Source organism: Cavia porcellus, unplaced genomic scaffold (genome assembly GCF_034190915.1).
Source record: "Cavia porcellus strain 051 isolate PalLab524CR breed Dunkin Hartley unplaced genomic scaffold, mCavPor4.1 scaffold_5, whole genome shotgun sequence".
NCBI classification, from domain to species: Eukaryota; Metazoa; Chordata; class Mammalia; order Rodentia; family Caviidae; genus Cavia; species Cavia porcellus.
In genome coordinates, this window is record NW_026947488.1 from 12,778,868 (window position 1) to 12,796,921 (window position 18,054).

General features: G+C 45.4%; 1 protein-coding gene across 2 annotated transcripts in view; it reads left to right on the forward strand.

Moving 5' to 3' along the window:
- Positions 1-18,054, forward strand: part of B4galt5 (beta-1,4-galactosyltransferase 5) — a 75,319-nt gene that overhangs the window by 17,221 nt on the left and 40,044 nt on the right. Inside the window, exon 1 of one of the 2 annotated variants that reach the window (XM_063248192.1) lies at positions 11,750-11,772. The exons of the other annotated variant lie outside the window; for it this stretch is intronic. The gene's annotated coding sequence lies outside the window, so the exon portion shown is untranslated. Of the gene's footprint in view, positions 1-11,749; positions 11,773-18,054 lie in introns of those variants that run through there. 2 annotated transcript variants of the gene reach the window in all.

The window sequence follows — 18,054 nt, forward strand, 5'->3', positions numbered from 1 at the left end:
TTGTATAGGTGATTGTACTACAGCTTAATTAATTTTTTTTCTTGTCTTTTTGAGACAGGGTCTTGCTATGCAGTTAGGCTGTAGCCTTGAGCTCACTTAGTGGTGCAAGCTGGTCTCGAACTTGTAACAGTCCTGTACCTCAACCTTCGCATGCTGGAATTACAGGTGCGTGCCACCACACTCTGGTTAGTTTTTCTTTAGTGTGGCATAAACATTCCTAAAGGTCACCATATTATCCCCCAAATAAATAAAATCACCATATTAGGCACAATGACTTAATAAAAGCTACAGAGCTTGTGCAAAAGAAGAGGGTTAGTTAGGTACATACTAACTCATAAGCCTAATTAGTGACAAGATTAACAAAAAGGACTTCAATGAAAATAGCACAGTTTTGTACATTAAATAGTTAAGAAATACCACCAGGAAGGACCTTCACACTGAGCCACGTGCCTTGTCTTTTTTATTTTTTGTTCTGAGACAGAATAGCTGAGAGACCAAGTTGCCCTGACTGGGCTAGAGCGTCGATCCTCCTGCCCCAGCCTCCTGGAGTGCTGGGGTTACAGGTGTGTACCGCCCTGCTCTGCTTCTGAGCATGGGGTTTTGATCAGGTGTAACGTACTGCTCTGCTTCAGCGCCGACTGGTCTTCTCCTGCCCCAGACGTGCTGCCGCTGTCTGCGGACTGCCCTCTTCTCACACTCCTTGCCCTGCAGCACTTGGGGCAAACCAGCTGCCAGCACGGGTGCCCTCCTCGCCACTTGCACTTTACACCTGCCCTGCCACCTCCCCGACTGCTGAGCATCGGTTTTGCATCCCTGGCTCTGACACTGCGTGTAGGACCCTGCTCAGACATCTGCATGAGAGCCACTGTGTCTCTTTTTCTCTCTCCTGCCACCGGACACCTATTGAATGTGGGTACTCCCCGCAGGCCAGAAAAAAGCCACAGTACTGAATTATTGCAGAGGATGATCAGAATGCATGTTGGATATTAAAAGTTGTAGCAGAAGACATTGCCACCCCCCCCCCTTGGGACACACCTGTACCACTGTCATTGCCACTTTGCGAAGCAGTTCTGGGAGTGCTCTTCTGGGCTCTCTGTGAGCCGGGGCTGAGGTGTTCTTCCTGCCTCAGGCGCCATAGGAGCTGGGGCTCCAGGCGCTGCTGGGGCTCCATGGCCAGTGTGCGGAATTCTTTTAAGACTGTTTTCCCCTGGGGATGAAGCTCAGTAGTAGGCTGCACTGCCTGTGCAGCACGCAGGGTTCAAATCCCCAGCACCACCGCCACAAAAACCAAAAACAAAACAAAACAAGCCTTTCTGTGTCTCTTGATGTGTGCGGGGTATTTCTCATTTTCTTTCCACAGAATACACGTTTTTAGCTAAGCCAGGAGTGCGTGAGGGTGACAGAGGGAAACATTTAGCTCGCCTGGTTGTGATGCATTTTCTTTTCCCCTCTTCAGTCTCTTCTGACTGGGCCGTGGTGGGTGAACAGACGTCCTTCCCTGATGCCTGATGGAGCCGGCAGTTTTGCTGCTGCTGCTCCTCCCTTCTAGCTGGGCATTGTCTCCCTGGCTCCCAGCCTCTGTGTCCGCCCCTTTCCAGATGTGTTTTGCATGCATCAGCCTCTGAATACCCTGGCTCTCTGAGGCGGAGCTGTCCTACCGAGGAGGAAACCGAGGCTGTTCAGTCACCTAACTGGCTGTAACTGGAGTCCGTGTGCCCGCCCCTCCTCCTGTGCTCTGAATGAGTCAGCGCGCTCTCTTGGTTATACTGGGTTCTTTTTTTAATGGTGCTGGGGACCAAACATAATTGAGTTCTTTACTCACAGTATTTGATTCTTTTTGTTTGAGCAGAGGAAGTATAAACTCTTGGAAAATGAAAAGCAAAAGCCATTATTAGCTCCAGGGAATCACTGATGCTAAATTACAATATTAAAATACTGGAACCAGAGCATTGATAAATGTGCAGCCTGGATAAACCTGGTTTTTCTGTTTTTTGTTTTTTTTTTTTCTTTTTTGGAGTCAGGGTCACTATGTAGTTCAGGCTGGCCTTGAACTCACTATGAAACTCAGGCTGGCCTCGAACTCTTGGTGATCCTGCTCCCTCAGGCTCCAGAGTGTTGAAATTACAGTCGTGTGCCACCATGCTCTGCCCTCTTGCTTTTCTGTTCTAGCAGTCTCTCGCACAGTAAGAGGGCACTCTGAAGCATGAGGAGCAGAAGTTTGCTAACTCTTCTCTGGAAACTCATGAAACTTATTCTTTCATATTTCCTTTTCTTCATTTGCAGTCCTGCTGGCTAAACTCGGGGAGCACTGAGCTGTACTGTACCCTTTTATTTTATTACTATTTGTTTTCTTTTTTGGTACTGGGGATCAAACTCATAACCTTGTGCCTGCCAGGCAGGTGCTTATGTTGCTGAGCTAAATCCTCGGCTCCTAACCCTTTTATGTTGAGACAGAGTCTCTCTGAGTAGCCCAGTGTGTTCCTGAACGTGCAGTCTGCCCGTGTTGGCCTTGTGAATAGTCGAAGTTAGCAGCGCACCCCTCCGTCTGGGCCCAGTGAAGCTTGAGTCTTAGGAGAAACTTCAGCTGCTGATGCTGCTAAGAAAGAGAGCTGGGACTTCCGTTTTGGTGGCTTCAGTTCAGTTCTTTGAGCTGAATAATGTAACTAGTTGTTGGAAGTAGAGTGTCTACCACGTGGTTTGTTTTTTGTTTGTTTGAGACAAGTTTTCACTGTGTAGTTTAGACTTGCCTCAGACTTGAGCTCACGGTGTAGCCCACGCTGGCCTCCAACTCTGGGCGATCCTCCTCCCTCAGTCTCCCACGTGCTGGGGTTACAGGCGGGCACCGCTATGCCCAGCCCCATCATGTGTGTCTGACATATTTTCCAGGTGCAGAGATTAGCTGTTTTGTACCTTGTCTCCCCTCACATCAGCTTGTCCTTTGTGGTTGGGATTAGGTGGCTGTGAGGCAGCTGTCAGGGAGTGGGGACTCGACCCCCTCTGTTCCTTCTGCAAAGAGTTGTTCTTGGTGCACAGCTGCAGGCCTGCCCTGGAGTCACACTGGCACTTTAACCTCAGTTTTCATGCTAACCGTGCAGCCTGGCTAATCAAGTCTGAGCAGAAATATCCACTGCCAGCCTGGTATCTGTGGTTTTGGGGTGAGTGGTTGGGGCTGCTGCTAGGATGGAACCCAGGGCTTTGTGAATGCTAGACAGGTGTTCTGTAACTGAGCTATGCCCTCAGCTGGGCTTTTTGAAGCCTTCCACTTCTCCTGGTCTCCCTGAGTTACCAAGTTGCACAAGTTGGTCTTGAAATTGTGATTCTCCTGCCTCAGATTCCCAGAGTGCTGATGGTTGCACCATCAAACCTGGTTTTTTAAAGATCCTTAAAAATGGAGAGGTTAGGAAGCTGAGCTGTATCCCTGCCCTGGAATCTGGTTTCTTGATGACGCATAGTCATGAGAATAGTATATCCTCGTATTCAGAATTCCTGGACTTCTAAAACAAGAAGTACTGAAATATTACTTAGTCATCTGGCTCATAGGCCCTTAGACACACTTGGCAAGTTATGCGCCTCTGTGTTTTGCTGTGTAGGACAAAGGCCACTTACCTGCACAAGGGAGGCCACACCGCTGTGAGCTTAGGAGCCAGCTCTGTCTCCAGGGCTCCAGTCCCAGCTCTGCAATTGGCTGGTTTTGTGACTTGGGGCAAGTTACTGAGGGATCCTATTTCTACTTCAGTTTCCTCCTGGGGACCGATAATAGTTTCTGCCTAAGCGAAGTGCTCAGCAAGGTCCCTGCAGAGGTGAGCGTTCCCAGTAAACTCAAGCCACTTCTCGAATTGATATTCTGCCTGTTGGGGGATTATAATCTTAGATGTGGTCTTGGAGTGAATTCACATACCAAACAGGACTTTAAAAAATCACAGCATGTTAAAAGGAAGATGTTCAAAATTATGGAGCCTCCCTCTGTATTTTTCAGATTGGGAAATGGGATCTTGGAGCTATTAATTCAGCTTCCCAGGTATAACTAATTGGAGCCCCAGGCTAGTTGTTTCACCAGCTACAGTGGGGGTCTTCAGAAAGTTGGCACTGGAGATACATTGGTGATGATGGTATGATGATGCTGGGGTTTCTTAGTTTTGTTTTCGTTTGAAGGCAAGGCCTAGAGAGGTTTGTATATGAATGGGAAAGGCACATTCAGCATACCTGTTGGGTTTCATTTTGAGGCAGGGTTTTGCTGTGTAGTTCAGGCTGGCCTTGCACTTGCTATGTAGCCTAGGCTGGCTTCCAATTCATAGCCATCCTGCCTCAGCCTCCCAAGTGCTGGGCTTATAGGTGTGCACTGCCTTACCTGGTGCCTATTGTTTTTAGAATGCAGACTACAGTGAGTATGCTTAAAAAAAAAATTGGCAGGTGAGAATACATGACGATGGTGAGAAAGCATAACTGTAGGGGACAGCGTTCTAAAACAGGTGAATGAATGACTGTGTGGTACATCTTTACAACATGGAACACGTGATTCCTGCAGGGAGAGCCAGGTTATGTGTGTCCGAGGAGTGGCAGGGGAACAGATGGTACAAAGGGCATGCTAGTTCCAAAGTAAGAGTGTGATCTGGTCAGTCATGTAGGGTTCATTACAGGTCAGATACTGGGCAGGGTTTTGGTATTTTTCCCAGTAATTTTAACTTACTTTGGTTATAAAAGTAATATTTTCTGTGTGGAAAATTTGGAATCATAGCAAAACAAGAAAATAAAGATGGGCTAAACTCTCCTAACCCAAAGATAATTTACTGTTAACTTTTTTTTTCTTTTTCTTTTTTTTTTTGTCTTTTTGAGATAAGGTTTCTATGTAGTTCAGGCTGGCCTTGGGCTCACTATATAGCCCACGCTGGTCTCAAACTTGCAACAATCCTCCTGCGTCAGCCTCCTGAGTGCTAGGAATACAGGAGTGTGCCACCATGCCCGGCTCTCTGTTAACACTTTGATGCTATTTGTAGCTGTTAATATTTTGTATATAATTTTTCAAAAACAGCTGAGCTTACATTATATGTACAGTTACGTACAGGCAAAATGATTGTCACATTTTCAGTCCTTTGAGAAAATGTAGGTGCTGCCATACCCTGCTGTGGGCCTCCTTTGAGGTGTGCTCTCCCTGGTAGTACTGTTTAAAGTTGGCCAGCTGTCGTGCATGTTTGAGTGTTTTTAAAAAATACTAGTTTTTAATTGATATACTGTAAAGACACATTTATGGGGTATGGTGCACTGTTTCAATCCATATACATAGTGTGTAAAGATCAGACCAAGGAGACTGGCACATCTGTCACCTCAGATATGCATTGTTTCTTTGTGTTGGGAATATTTAAAATCCCATTTTGAAATATTCATTTAATTGTTATTAGGCATAATTTTCCTGCTGTGTTACAGATCATTAGGAGTTAGTTCTCCTGTCCAGCTGCACCCCATACCAGATCAGTGTCCTTTCTCCCCCTTACATCCTTTCCATGCCTTAGAGAGCATTCTGTTCCCTGGACTTTTGAGATCAACTTTAGCTCCACGTATACATGAGAGCGTTTGACATTTGCCTTTCTGTGGGTATCTTTGTTGTTACCAGAATGATTCATTTTCCCATCTATAGATTGTTTCAGGAATAATAATTGTAATAAATTGCTGAATCCTAAAATAATTTTTTTTTGTTTGTTTTATTTTTTAACCAAGAATGGAACTTAAGGAAGTTTTGCCTGGCTCAGCAAAGTATAATTTATAGCTCTTACCTGTTGTCTGTTAAATAGTACTCCCGAATCACAGTCCAGCATAATCTGCTCATTTATGTTAAATTAGCTGATTGCCAGGTAACTGTAGTTCATAGAGGCAGCAGCAGCAGCAATCATGAAAGCTCAATTTAATGCCTATAAAGTAGCAAAAAGTTACAATCTTAAATTCCTATATTGCATTTAACTGATTACCAATTTAATAGCTAATTTACTGCCAGTATCTGTCCATGGAATAGTAGCCCTAAAGAAGGTGTACTATCTTTAATGATGTCTAACAAGGAAAAAAAAAAAAAAAAGGTGTACTGATTGCTATTCCATCACAGATAAACTACACTTGTTTCCTGAAATGCTGCTTTTATTAATTCCTGAGAGCACAAAGTAGTCTAGGGAAGAGCCACCACCCTCAGACTTCAATGTGTCTCTACTTTCTAACCTTAAATACTTGGTCTTCTCTTTAGCACGTGGCCACATCAATCCCTCACTTAGAGAGCAAAGACTGCTGCTGGGTCACAATTAGGGAGGACTTTGCCTGGAAGGAACATACAGAAATGTTCAGGGATGATAGGGATTTGAGTTACACAGGTGTGTCCATCCAAACTGGCAAGTGGTCACCTATTCACTGTATGCAGTGTTACATCAAGAGTGTAAAGAATGGTCTGGGATTTAGCTCAGTGGCATAAGCACCTGCTTGGCAAGTGCAAGGTTCAATCCCTGGTACAAAAAAAAAAAAAGCAAAGAATGGCTGGGGATGAAGCTTATGGCGGAGTGGTCGGCTAGCATGCATATTGGGTTCCATCCCCAACACCATACACATAGCTAAAGAGAAAAAACACAAAAAAAATTTAAGCAAATATTGGTCTCTAATTAATGATATGCATGCTGAAGTGTTTAACAGGAAGTGTGCTGATACCCACAGTGTATTTGGAAATATATCAAAAAGCAAGATGACACCTGTAATCCCTGTATTCGGGGTACTGAGGTAGGAGGCTGGAGAGTTGAGGCCAGTCTGGGGTGCGCAGCAAGAACCTGTCTAAAAAAGAAAAACCAAGATGAGTTGATGTGATAAGAAAGTTAATAGTTGAGTCAGGATGTATATGGGAGATCACTATTGAATTCTTTCAACTTTGCTAAATATTTGAATTTTTCATAATAAAAATCAATTAGGAAATGTTGTAAGTTAGTATCTTTAAAGCACTAATGGAAGTGGAGCCGTTTGCATCTCACCACTGCCTGATGGTTTCCACTTGAGGCTGATGGAGAGGGCACCAAGAGCGGTCCGCGTCCTCATCGTCACTCTTCAGCTCTCTCAGTGTCTCCTCGCTGTGTCCAGAGGTTGTTTTTCTGACCATTGTGTCATGGGGATGGTTAGGTGACACAGACCCTGTGTAACGTCAGGTACGCCTGTGTTCATTTCTAGTCTGGTATCCAGGGGGCACGTAAACACTGTTTGGTAAGAAGACACTTGTCAGCGCTGGGTTCACTACAGGTGAGAAGGTTTTGGGGTACCTTTCTATTCTCCCAGCTTCAGTCTGCGTGTTTTCTGTTGATTTGACTTGTAGCTCACTAATTCTCATTCTCTGTCTCTTCCCTGTGCAGCTCCGTATTAAGCCATGCATTAAGTGCTTAATTTTGGTTACAATATTGCTCAATTCTAGGATTTTTATTTGATTCTTTTTTATACATGTCACTTTTCTGGTGAAATTCTTTATTTTTTGTTTTTTCAGATTTTATCTCCAGTCTTTACTTTTTCATACCTTTTTGTTTGTTTGTTTTTTGTGGCTTTGGTTTGGGGCCTGGAGTCGTTATGTAGTTCAGGCTGGCTCTGAAATCACTACCCAGGCTGGCCTGAACCTTGGCGGTGATGTGATTCTGATGCTTCAGCCCCTCCAGCCGCCCAACTACTGAGATTATAAAGCTGTGTCACCCCATGGTTTTTTTTTTTTTTTTTTTTTTGTACTGGGAATTGAACTCAGGATCTTGCACTTGCCAGGCAGGTGCTTATGCCACTGGGCTATGTCCTCAGCCCTTTTTTTCCCCCTCATATCAAATATTTTGACCCATCTCTTAGCTGATAATTTTGCCTGGCTGGACATTGTGCGTAACAACCCCTGTAATGCCTTAGATGATTTTATCTTTCTCTGATAAGGGTGCATTGCATTTGGTGGGCCAATAGGATGAGGACTCATAACTCCTGGTGACTGCTATGGTTTGGGTCTGATGTCCCCAGAGACCTGTGCGTTAAGTGGCTCTGTTCCTTGGTGGTGGAACCTTTGAGAAGTGGGCCTAAAGAGGGGTCCCTGGGGCACTGGAACTGGGTGTTTGACGAGGATTGTGGAATCTTGGCATTCTCTCCTTGGCACAAAGTGAGTGGTTTTGCTCTGCCATTTTACTCCCACCATGGTATACTGACTCAACCACAGGTTAAAGCAGCAGGGCCAGCTGATCATGGGATAAAACCTCCAGACTGGAGAGCCAAAATAAATCTTCCCGTTTTATAAGTTGATTGTCTCAGGCATTTTGTTGCAGGAATGTCCAGCTGACTGCAGCTGAAAAGTGATTTCTGGCAAGCTGCTTCTGCTTGTCTGTACTCTTAAGGAGCCCAACTGGGAGCCTGAGTGTCACCCTGCCACCGAAATGTGTTCCCAACTTCAGCCTTTGACTCCCTGGTACAAGGTTAGAGGAAAACCTCCTGTGTTCCTCAGAGCCCTTCTGCTGACCGTCCTGTCCAGTGTAGCTTTGAGATTCTGTGTGTATGCGCAGTGAAAGTTAGTTCTTTCCTGGCCCTTCATCTCTGTTTTTCTTTCTGCAGAGCTGAGATGCTGCCACACAGTCCACTGGGTTCTCAGCTCTTTGTAGGAGCTCCGGTCCTGTGCTCCGGGGTGTGCCTGCTTCCTCAGCTTTCTTCCTGACACCCAGAACTGGCCTGGGCCCAGGGTGCAAAGCAGCTGCTCCTGGCTGGCTCACCCTCTGTAAGATTTTGGCCTTTCAGGTGGTGGCGGCCTTGGCAGCCCCCACGGCCTTCTTTGGCTCTTCTAGTTGTTCTCTGAGGGAACGCTGGTCCACCACAGCTACCCACTTCTAACCAGGAGCAGAAGTTACTTCATGAAAATCTTTAGACTCAATGAGGAAGATACGCGCGGAATCCTTGATAAGTACTGTAAAGATCCAGAAGCTGGGTAGTAGCAAAAGCTCCTTCAGGCAAATCTTTATACAAATGTTGCAAGTATTATGCCTTATATAGCAGAAAAGATGGTGTTTGTTAGCTTGCGCTGCACTGAGGGAGAATTGACAGGGAATTGAAACATGTGTGCTAATCTAAAAGTGAACCAGCCAGTGTTAGCTTGTGCACTACTATTTATCTTATTAGTATCAATGGCTTGCTTATTTATTTATGTTTATTTTGTCTCTTTGAGGAGGTTGCCTTCTGCTATGCTGTTCAGGCTGGCCTTGAACTCACTATGTAGCTGTCTTCTTGCCTTAGCCTCCAAGAGCAGGGGTTATATATGCACACCACCATGCCCAGCTCAATGGTTAATTTAAAAGTCAAAGTACAAAGATAAATTTACAAAGTACAAAGATAAATTGGATGTGGTGCCACACCTGTATAATCCCGGCATTGTAGGAGGGTGAGGCAGGAAGATTTGAACCTAGCCTGGACAATTTGGTGACTTAGCAAGATCATGCCTCAAAATAAAATTTAAAAAAGGGTTGTTAATGTAGTTCAATGTGAAGCGGTGGGCTCAACCCCCAGTTGTTTCCCTCCCCCCCAGCCAAAGGAGATTTATCTAAAGCAGAGTTCCTCAAGTCTGGTCTCTGTTGATGTTCTGCACTGGATGATTCTCTGTGATGGGACTGTCCGGGCATGAAGAGGGCCAGCAGCGTCCTTGGCTAGTAGCCACTAGATACCAGTAAATAGTACACTTTTGTGATTTCCAAAAACCTTGCCAGATATCCTGGAGGGCAGAGTCATCCCTAGTTAGAACTACTGGTCTGAAAGGGAGGGATTACTGTTGCGAGTATCCTAGTCCTTCCAGAGAGGTGGAATGGAATTTTGAATTCTCAAGTCATTGTCTTTGACCATTGCACGATGTACCAGAGTGTCATTCTGGACTGGATTTGGTGGTAGACCCTCAGCCACTGCAGTGGCTGTAACAGTGTGTCATTAGGCTGCTCTGTGTGTATTGAGAGCTTGAGTCACTTGTTTGGTTATTCTGGAACAGAATGAGCCGTCTCCCTTGTTTCTAGGTGATGGCAGGGGTGCAGTCAGGATTGGTATTTCCTGGGGTTTCTGCAGCTGCAGTCTGTCTCCATGCTACCTCGTGCCTGGTGCCTCCTTAAAACAGACACGTGAACACAGAGAAAAATAGCCATTCAAGATGGGAGGGAGGTGAGAGATCAGAATTAGGACAAAAACTAAGAATCCAGTGAGGGCAAAGGACAGCCCAGAAGGAAAATGGCTTAGGGGGACACTTCTGAATCACGGTGTGACACTGCCAAGTGCTTTAGGGCACAGCCGCACTTTCTCTTAACCCTGCACCCTTTTCTGGTTTTCCGGGTCCTTCTATCTGATGCCAGTGGCCTTGTTAATAATGTATAGCTTTTCAGCAACGCTCTGTCCCCTCCCTTTGGGCCTTCCAGGTGCTGAGTCAGAGGGGATCAGAGCATGGGGCGGCCCTGGGAAGAGGAGATCCTGGGTGCTGTGCTTGGAGCTTGCCATCTCTGAGGGCGCAGCTGTCCGTTAGCAAGCTTTTCACTATAAATACTTTAATTCTTCAAATTGAAAGGTGTCTTCTTGCTTCCCCTGAAAGAGTAAGGCTTTACCATTTATGCAGATGGCGAGTGACTTGAAGTCTCTGTGAGCTTGAAAAGCGATGGTCTGGCTCTATCTCTGGAGTCCTTAATTTGTTTTATAAAATCAGACAGTATTTGTGCACCACCTTTATGGTAGCTGTAGGAGAAGAACAGATCTGGGGAGTGGGACAGCTAACTAACTGTTCCAGGAGCAGTGGAACCCAGGCGTGCAGCCAGCGTGTCCCTCCCGCCCACAGCCTGCAGCTTGCTCGCTGGACATGAGGCTGACCTTCCGCAGCTGCCCTCCTTCCCGCCTTCAGCTGAATCCTGCTTTCATTTTCATTTTCAGTTGGTTGGCAAATAGTTTTGAGGGGCCCTGGAACAGCACTGGTACGAGTTGAGAGGGTGCCCCTGCACCGGCGGAAGCTGTTGTAGAAACGGTGACGAGGAGGAAGTGTTAGGTCTGCGGCCTCCTAGCAGCTCACCCATCTCCCCTTTAAGTGGGACGCAGCCCAGGCCGAGCAGATCTGGCTCATCAGTTCTCCTGGGGTCGGCTGGGGTGTTTAAGTGCTCAACACGAGGGTTTCCAATTGTGGTCATAGATTTTCAGGGTAGCTTAGGAATTGTTTACCCCTCTTAGTAATAAGAATAGACATGTCGCTAAAAATAGTAATAACGTGAGGTCTGTACTATAGTCATGGCTTTTCTATAAATTATTCAAAAATAAAGGCTTATGGAAATAACCATGACAAGGAGGGAACATCGCCATCTTTTAGTCACTGTGCTGAGGGTCCCTGTGTGTAGGCGAGGTGGGTACTGTGACTTTTCCCATTGTGTACACAGGGAATGGCATGCTGAGTTAGGTAGCTTGACAGGGTCGCACGATATAGTTTGTGACAGAGCCAGTCCCTCACTGCAGGTGTTATGTGGAGGCTGGGCTGTTTGTCACTAAGCTGTATTCCCACCTTAATGTCTTTGGGCCTCGTGACTGTAGACACGTCCAAGTGGTGATGGATGGGTAATAAACGGGTGAATAGAGAGAGAACTTGCAGAATAGAAACAACGAAATTCTGTTTTTATCAAGTAGTTTCCATTTTCAGGTCAGAGGGTGTAACTTCAAATGCTAACCTTTGCAAGGCCTGGAGCTGACTAAAGACTGTGTTCTGCTGAAGGAGACAGTTCCGAGCCCTCAGCACCTGATGCTGCAGTCGTGGTGAGAATTGTGTGACCATTGTTCCCGCGCCTCCCAGTATTTCGGAAAAAGCTAGAAAGCTGGGTGCATGTGAATAATAACATTTAAATACATGTAATACTGAGTTCGGGTCTTTATTCCTAAGTATTTTACAAATGTTAACTCATTTAATCCTAAATAAGATAGGGATTTTTTTATCCCCATTTTACAGATGAGAAAACTGAAGCATAGAATAAAGACTTTTCTGAAAGTTACTTAGCTGAAGGACTTAAACTTAGTCTTTATCAAACTAGTACTTTGAACCATCAGACTGTTTGGCAATTAATACACTTTAAAGATAAAAGAAAAAACAAGTAATACATAGTAGGCCAGACCGAATACATTTTTGTGCGAATAGTTTGCAATTTCTGAGTTAAACATGAACTATTTGTGAGATTAGAGCACTTTATTGTAGGACAGCTCGACATGACCACAACCATCTTGGTGGTGACTATGGTTTTGCCCAATAGATGCCCTTGGTATAGAACCCAAGCCCTGTGGGGATTAACAAAGTCATTAAGATAGCCAGCCAAAGCTGGACGAAGTGATACACACCTCTAATCCTGGCTGCTTGGGAGGCTGAGGCAGGAGGCTCACAAATTCAGGGCCACTTTGGACAATTCAGTGAGTCTTGTCTCCAAATAAAATTTCAAAAAGGCTGGGCATGTGATTCAGTGGTAGATTCAGTAGATCCAGTGGAGATCCAGTACACCCTTAGATTCAGTCTCCAGTACTGGGATTAGGCATGGGGTGGACGGGGAGTCACAAGTGCCACACAGTTCCACCTGTTCTTCCAGATAACTGTCATCAAATGCATTCTTTCTAAACATAATGTATCATTAGTGTTGAGTTTATTTCAGGTATGTTTGTGCTTGACAAAGGTCAAGTCAGATAAAAATGAATTAGATGATTAATATGTTAGATGATTAATGCTTGGAGAAAGGAAGTGGAAAAGGGGGAAAAGGATTTCTGGGAGAGCAGGTCAGGTTTGTAATGCTGGGCAGTGCAGTTAGGGAAGGTTGCCGCGACAGCTGACAGCTGAGTAAAGACTGCGGGGGGGGGGGGGGGGGGCAGCTGCGCTGCTGTCGGGAGGGAGCGGCTTGGGCGGTGGCTCTGAATGGACACTCGCATGGGGGCTCTGTGAGGTAGCAAGGAGGACACTGTGGCCACAGCAGAGCAGTGAGACTGAGAGCCGAGGTCAGGGGTGAGAAGCCATCATCAGCTAGTGTAGACAAATTTGCTCTGGAAGGAGCCGGATGGGAATGTGCTTTCCGTGTCCATAGCAACTACTCAACCCTGCTTTGTGGTGCTAGGGCAGAGTGGACAATATGTGAACAGAGCGTGGTGCCAGTGACAGCCGGCTGCTGCTTCCTGTGTTCCACACCTGTGCATTTGGCCAGCTGAGGGTCAAAAAATACTCAGGAGCCTGGGGGAGGAGCTGGGTGATAGAGAACTCGCTGGCCTGTGGGTGGCCGTGGGTTTTACACCCAGCATGCAGCCACATACACACTGGGAATAAATTGCTTCTGTACTGAATACGTGTGGATTTATTCCCTTAACATAACAACTGTTTATACACCATGACGTCCTATTACCTATTAAGCAATGCATGTGGCACCTTACACTTAGATGAATTTTAAATTTAGAGCCTTAATGTCTCTTGGGAGGTTTATTATTTACCATCTGTAATCTTAAATTATAATTCTAGTTTTACCTAGAGCCCTTAAAATTGTTAAAATGATTTCAACTATAAGGCAGCATTGTGTAGGTTATAAAAAATACTATGCCAAAAAAAATTTAAAAAAATACTATGCCACCATTGTTTATAAGGGATGCCAGCATCACCTTTCACATCCAGCCAAGCCAGTTTAATTTAAAGTACCAGCATCACAGCGTGATACACTTTGAGATTTCAGAAAGATGCTCAGATGCACCTTGCTTTTTATAGAATAGAGCCAAATGAGACGTAATAAAATTCTGATTCCCTACCAACTGACGTCTTCTCAACTTTGGTGGGCAGATTATAAAAGACTGATTTCTATTTTAAAAGGCCACTGGCTGCTTAACTGAGGATGACCCTGTAAGGGTGAGGTGAGGGTCATTACCTGTCAGCAGGACAGAAGGACAGCAGGCAGACCAGGGTTTGGAGCGGAAGGACAGCAGCTGGTTCTGGACAAGTCTGGGGTGACTGCTCAGTGTCTACATAGAGGCCTCAGAGTGGCTGTGGTGTGGGCTTCAGTAAGTGAGGTTTCACCTAGAGATTTGGGGATGCTTAGAATACATACCATATCTAAAATACTGAGACTGGATGACATCATTAAGGGAATGAGTGTAGATAATACTGCTCCAGGTCTGAGCCTTGTGTCCTAGTGGTGTTAACTACGAGCCATTTGTGGCTTTGGGCTATTTTGTCACTCCAGAGTGTTGGTTCTGATTATGGTGAAATTAAATGGACTTTATGTCCAGAACCTTAATATTCTTTGTTAGGTTTATTATTTACCTGCAGTCTTAAATTATAATTCTAGTTTTGGGCTGGGAATTTAGCTCAGCGGCATAAGTGCTTACCTGGCAAATGCCAGGTCATTAGTTCATTCCCTGGTATCCAAAACAAAAGTTATTCTGCCAAGCATGGTGGTGCTCGCCTGTAACCCCAGCATGCAGGGTGCTGAGACTGGAGAATCGCCTTGAGTTAGGCCAACCTGGGCTCTCTAACATGTTCAAAGCTAGCCTGGAACACGCAGGTGGCATGTTCCATCTCAAAAAAGTTTTTATATGCAGCTTTTAAAAATTGTGCTGAAGTGCTCATAACAAAATTTAGCATATTGACAAGTATACAATTTAATGGTCTTGAATGTATTTGCAGTGTTGTACAACCATGACCACTGTCCATTTCCAGGACTTGATTTTATCATCCCAGCAAACCTTGCACTCCAGTCCCTCAGGAATTTGCCTCCTCTAGTTCCCTCACATAAGTGGAATCATATACTTCTTCAATTTTTGTGTCTGTCTTATTCCACAAAGTTTTTTCTTGTTAGTTTGTTTTCAGGTCTTGCTTTGTCTTTCAGACTGGCCTCCAGCCTCCTACCTCAGCCTCCCCGGCCCTGGGATTTCAGGTGTGTGCCACCCTGCCACGTGGCTGCATTGAGTCTTACTTCTAAGAATTGTTGGTCGAAGAAAAGTCTCTAAAACACGATCTTACTTCCCAAAAATTTACAGTCTGTGTGTCCCTGATGCTTTGGGAATTTTGAGGTGGCTCTTCAGTCTACACAGATGTCCGCTTATCTGCCCTACTGATTCAATAGTGGTATTGTGTATCCGGATCCCTGTTCTCCAGGTAACAGGAGTCAATGAGTTTAATATTGTGTATATGGCATTTTAAGTCCAGGAGTAAGTTTAGCTCATTTGAAATTGAAAACATGAGAAAATGACAGCTGAAAGGTAGCAGCCAGAATAAATTTTCTTCTTTTGGAAATAGAATAAATTGTATTTAACCAGAGACATTTTGGAGAACTTAATTTTATAGCTTACTTGTTTGACAGATCGCTGAGCTGAGGCCTTCTGTAATGCTGTAAGGCAGGTAAGGTAAAAAGAGAGTTACTTCCTTCATCTCCTACACAGCCTGTTCTCTCTCTCTGGGAATAGCGGTGTTTATGGCAGCAATATGTGTTGAGGGGAACATGGCTCTCCTGTGGGAGTCCGGAGTCCAGTCTGCGCAGGCTCAGCTGATGGGGACGCGGTACTGTTTGTTTAGGCCCCATTCAGTCTCCAATGCAAGGCTCATATGTTCTTGACTGATGGCAAAAAATAACCAACGATAGAATGAAAATTAACTTTTTTAACACCAGGACTGGCAGTTAAAACAAACAAACAAACAAAAACATCCTGTTTAGGAGGTTGAAAGAAAATTAGAGGTTCTGGTTTGTTTTTGTTTTCAGACAGGATCTCACTGTAGCCCAGGCTGGCCTTGGACTTGCTGTTATCCTCCTGCCTCAGCCTCCCCACTGCTGGCATTACAGCAGTGCACCACTACGCCAGGCTAAGAGGTTATTTATATTTAAATGGAGCCAGGCGTAGTCTAGGGCCCAGTAGACCTTTCTGGCCGTTTCTCACAATCCACTGAGGGATTCTAGCAGTTCTGAAAACGGTCTGCTGTAATGAAAGTTGAAAAGCAAAGTGAAAGCATCCGGTTCTTTCCTTTCTTGCTTTATGGTTAGTCCTGGGCTGTAGCTTTTCTACCCCACAGTGTAACCATCTGGTGAGGACAGAATTGGTGTCTAGGAGTTCGTGGAGGGCTTTGCTTTGAGAACTCTAGTTCATTAACAGTAACTGCGCACAAGTGTTTATGCCCCAGTGGATCTGGAGGCCAGTGATCTCCAAGGTCTTAGTACTTAGTAGCCCAGTTATTAACGGGCTTTTCAGCCAGATGTAAGTAGTGATTCTCAGTTTGTTTTTATGTAAAGTGAAGATAATACCTTCATCAAATTAAACGAACCTCTCAGCTTTTAATTTTTCTTGATCGAGGTGTGTGCAAGGAGGAAGTTAAGAGATGAAGCGCCTGCTGTTTGGGGGTCCGTAGACGTTTTGGCAGATCTCTTGGCCAGCCAGTTCCCAGGCTTGCCCTTGGAGGCTGCATGGATGTCAGTGGATGTGTCTGCTCGAGGACCGACAGTCAGCACCTGTCTCTTGGCTGCAGTAGGGTGGCATTGAGTATAGTAAGCAGGAAAGGCACTCTTGTCCATGTGGTTCCTCTGTCTGGGTTGTGAGTAACGCTATGACATGTGTTTTCAGTTCTAATTGGAGTTTCACTTTCAGTTTGAGTTTTCAGTTCCAATTTGAATTTCAGTTTTGTTTTTTTGGGGGGAGACAGGATCTCACTGTGTAGCCCACGCTGGCCTTGGATTCAGTGATCCTCCTGCCTCAGCTTCCCAAACTCAGTGATCCTCTTGCCTCAGCCCCCCAGTGCTGGTATTAGTGGTGTGCACCACCTGGACGGTGCCAGGGCTGGTTTTGTTTTCCTGTTTTGATTCTCTTGGGCTGTTTCTGGGAAAGTAGTAACCAAGTTGATGTTTGTACTTCTCTCCTACCCCCTTTTCTAGAAGTGGGACTCAAGTGCCCCAGGGCATTATGCCTGTTAGGCAGGCTCTACGGCTGAGCCACACCCTGGCCCTGACCTTTGTCTTTTATTTTAGCCCCAGGACCCATCCTGTGGTTACCGTATGAGGAGGAGAGATTCAGCCCCACTTCCAGGGTCATCTGATTCATTACCTGGGTTTTTCTTCTCTGTTTTGAAGAAAACTGAAGGTAGAAAAATGTCATTTACACACAAGCTAACACATGATTTAAAAGATATTTTTCCTGTTATAGCTGAATTCAGGTGTAATTTTGTAGAGTGTGGCTCTGGTTTTATAATTGCCTTAAAATTATGTGTAATTTCTATTTTATCCATTTAGCTGAGAAAAAAAGCGATTTCCATTCTTTCCATGTGCAGACAATTGTACTCCAAAATCAGAAAACACTTAATAGGATTAACATTTTCATTTAGTCATTTAACCAGTTGTTCTAAGAAACCTCCTTACTAGCAAATGTTTACACCTAACCCTTGGCCTTAGAGGTTGTTTTACAATCTAAACAACGTGAAAGGACATAAATAGAAACAGCTGCATGAAAACGATGCTTGGGGGGGCGCAGGTGGGAGTGGCGCCCCTTTGTCAGCCTCCTTGTCTGCACTGAAGTCGTGGGGTTGGAGTGGAAGTTTGCTTCTGTGTACGCCTTTCATAGTGAGGACGCGCACACTTCTTCGTGGGTCATCTGCAGCGTGTGTGGTGTGGGGCTGGCAGTGCCAGTGCTGTGTGGCTCTCTGGCCGCCCATGTAGCGCGCTCTGATACTCCCTGAAAATGCCATAGGAAAACCCCAGAGAACAAAGAAGTAGCAGAAAAACAGTGCTGGTGAGGTGATGAGCATGGGCACCGGTTCTAGGTGATGGTGGACTTTGGAATGGCGCTCTAGGTAGAGGCAGCTGGAAGTCCTTCTCAGTGTTCAAGGAGGCTCTCCTTAGACGCGCCAGGAACACTGAGGATGTGTGCCTTTTAAGGTGCCCTTTGAAACAGTGAAGGCTGTGTGCATGCGCGTGCGTGTGAGTGTGTGCTAGAAATCGAAGTCAGGACCTTGTGCTTGCCCGGCAGGCGCTGTACCCCTGAGCCATATCCCCGGCTCCAGGAGAGCTCTGCTTGACGTACCCCCTTTCTCCCGCATGGGCTACTGTC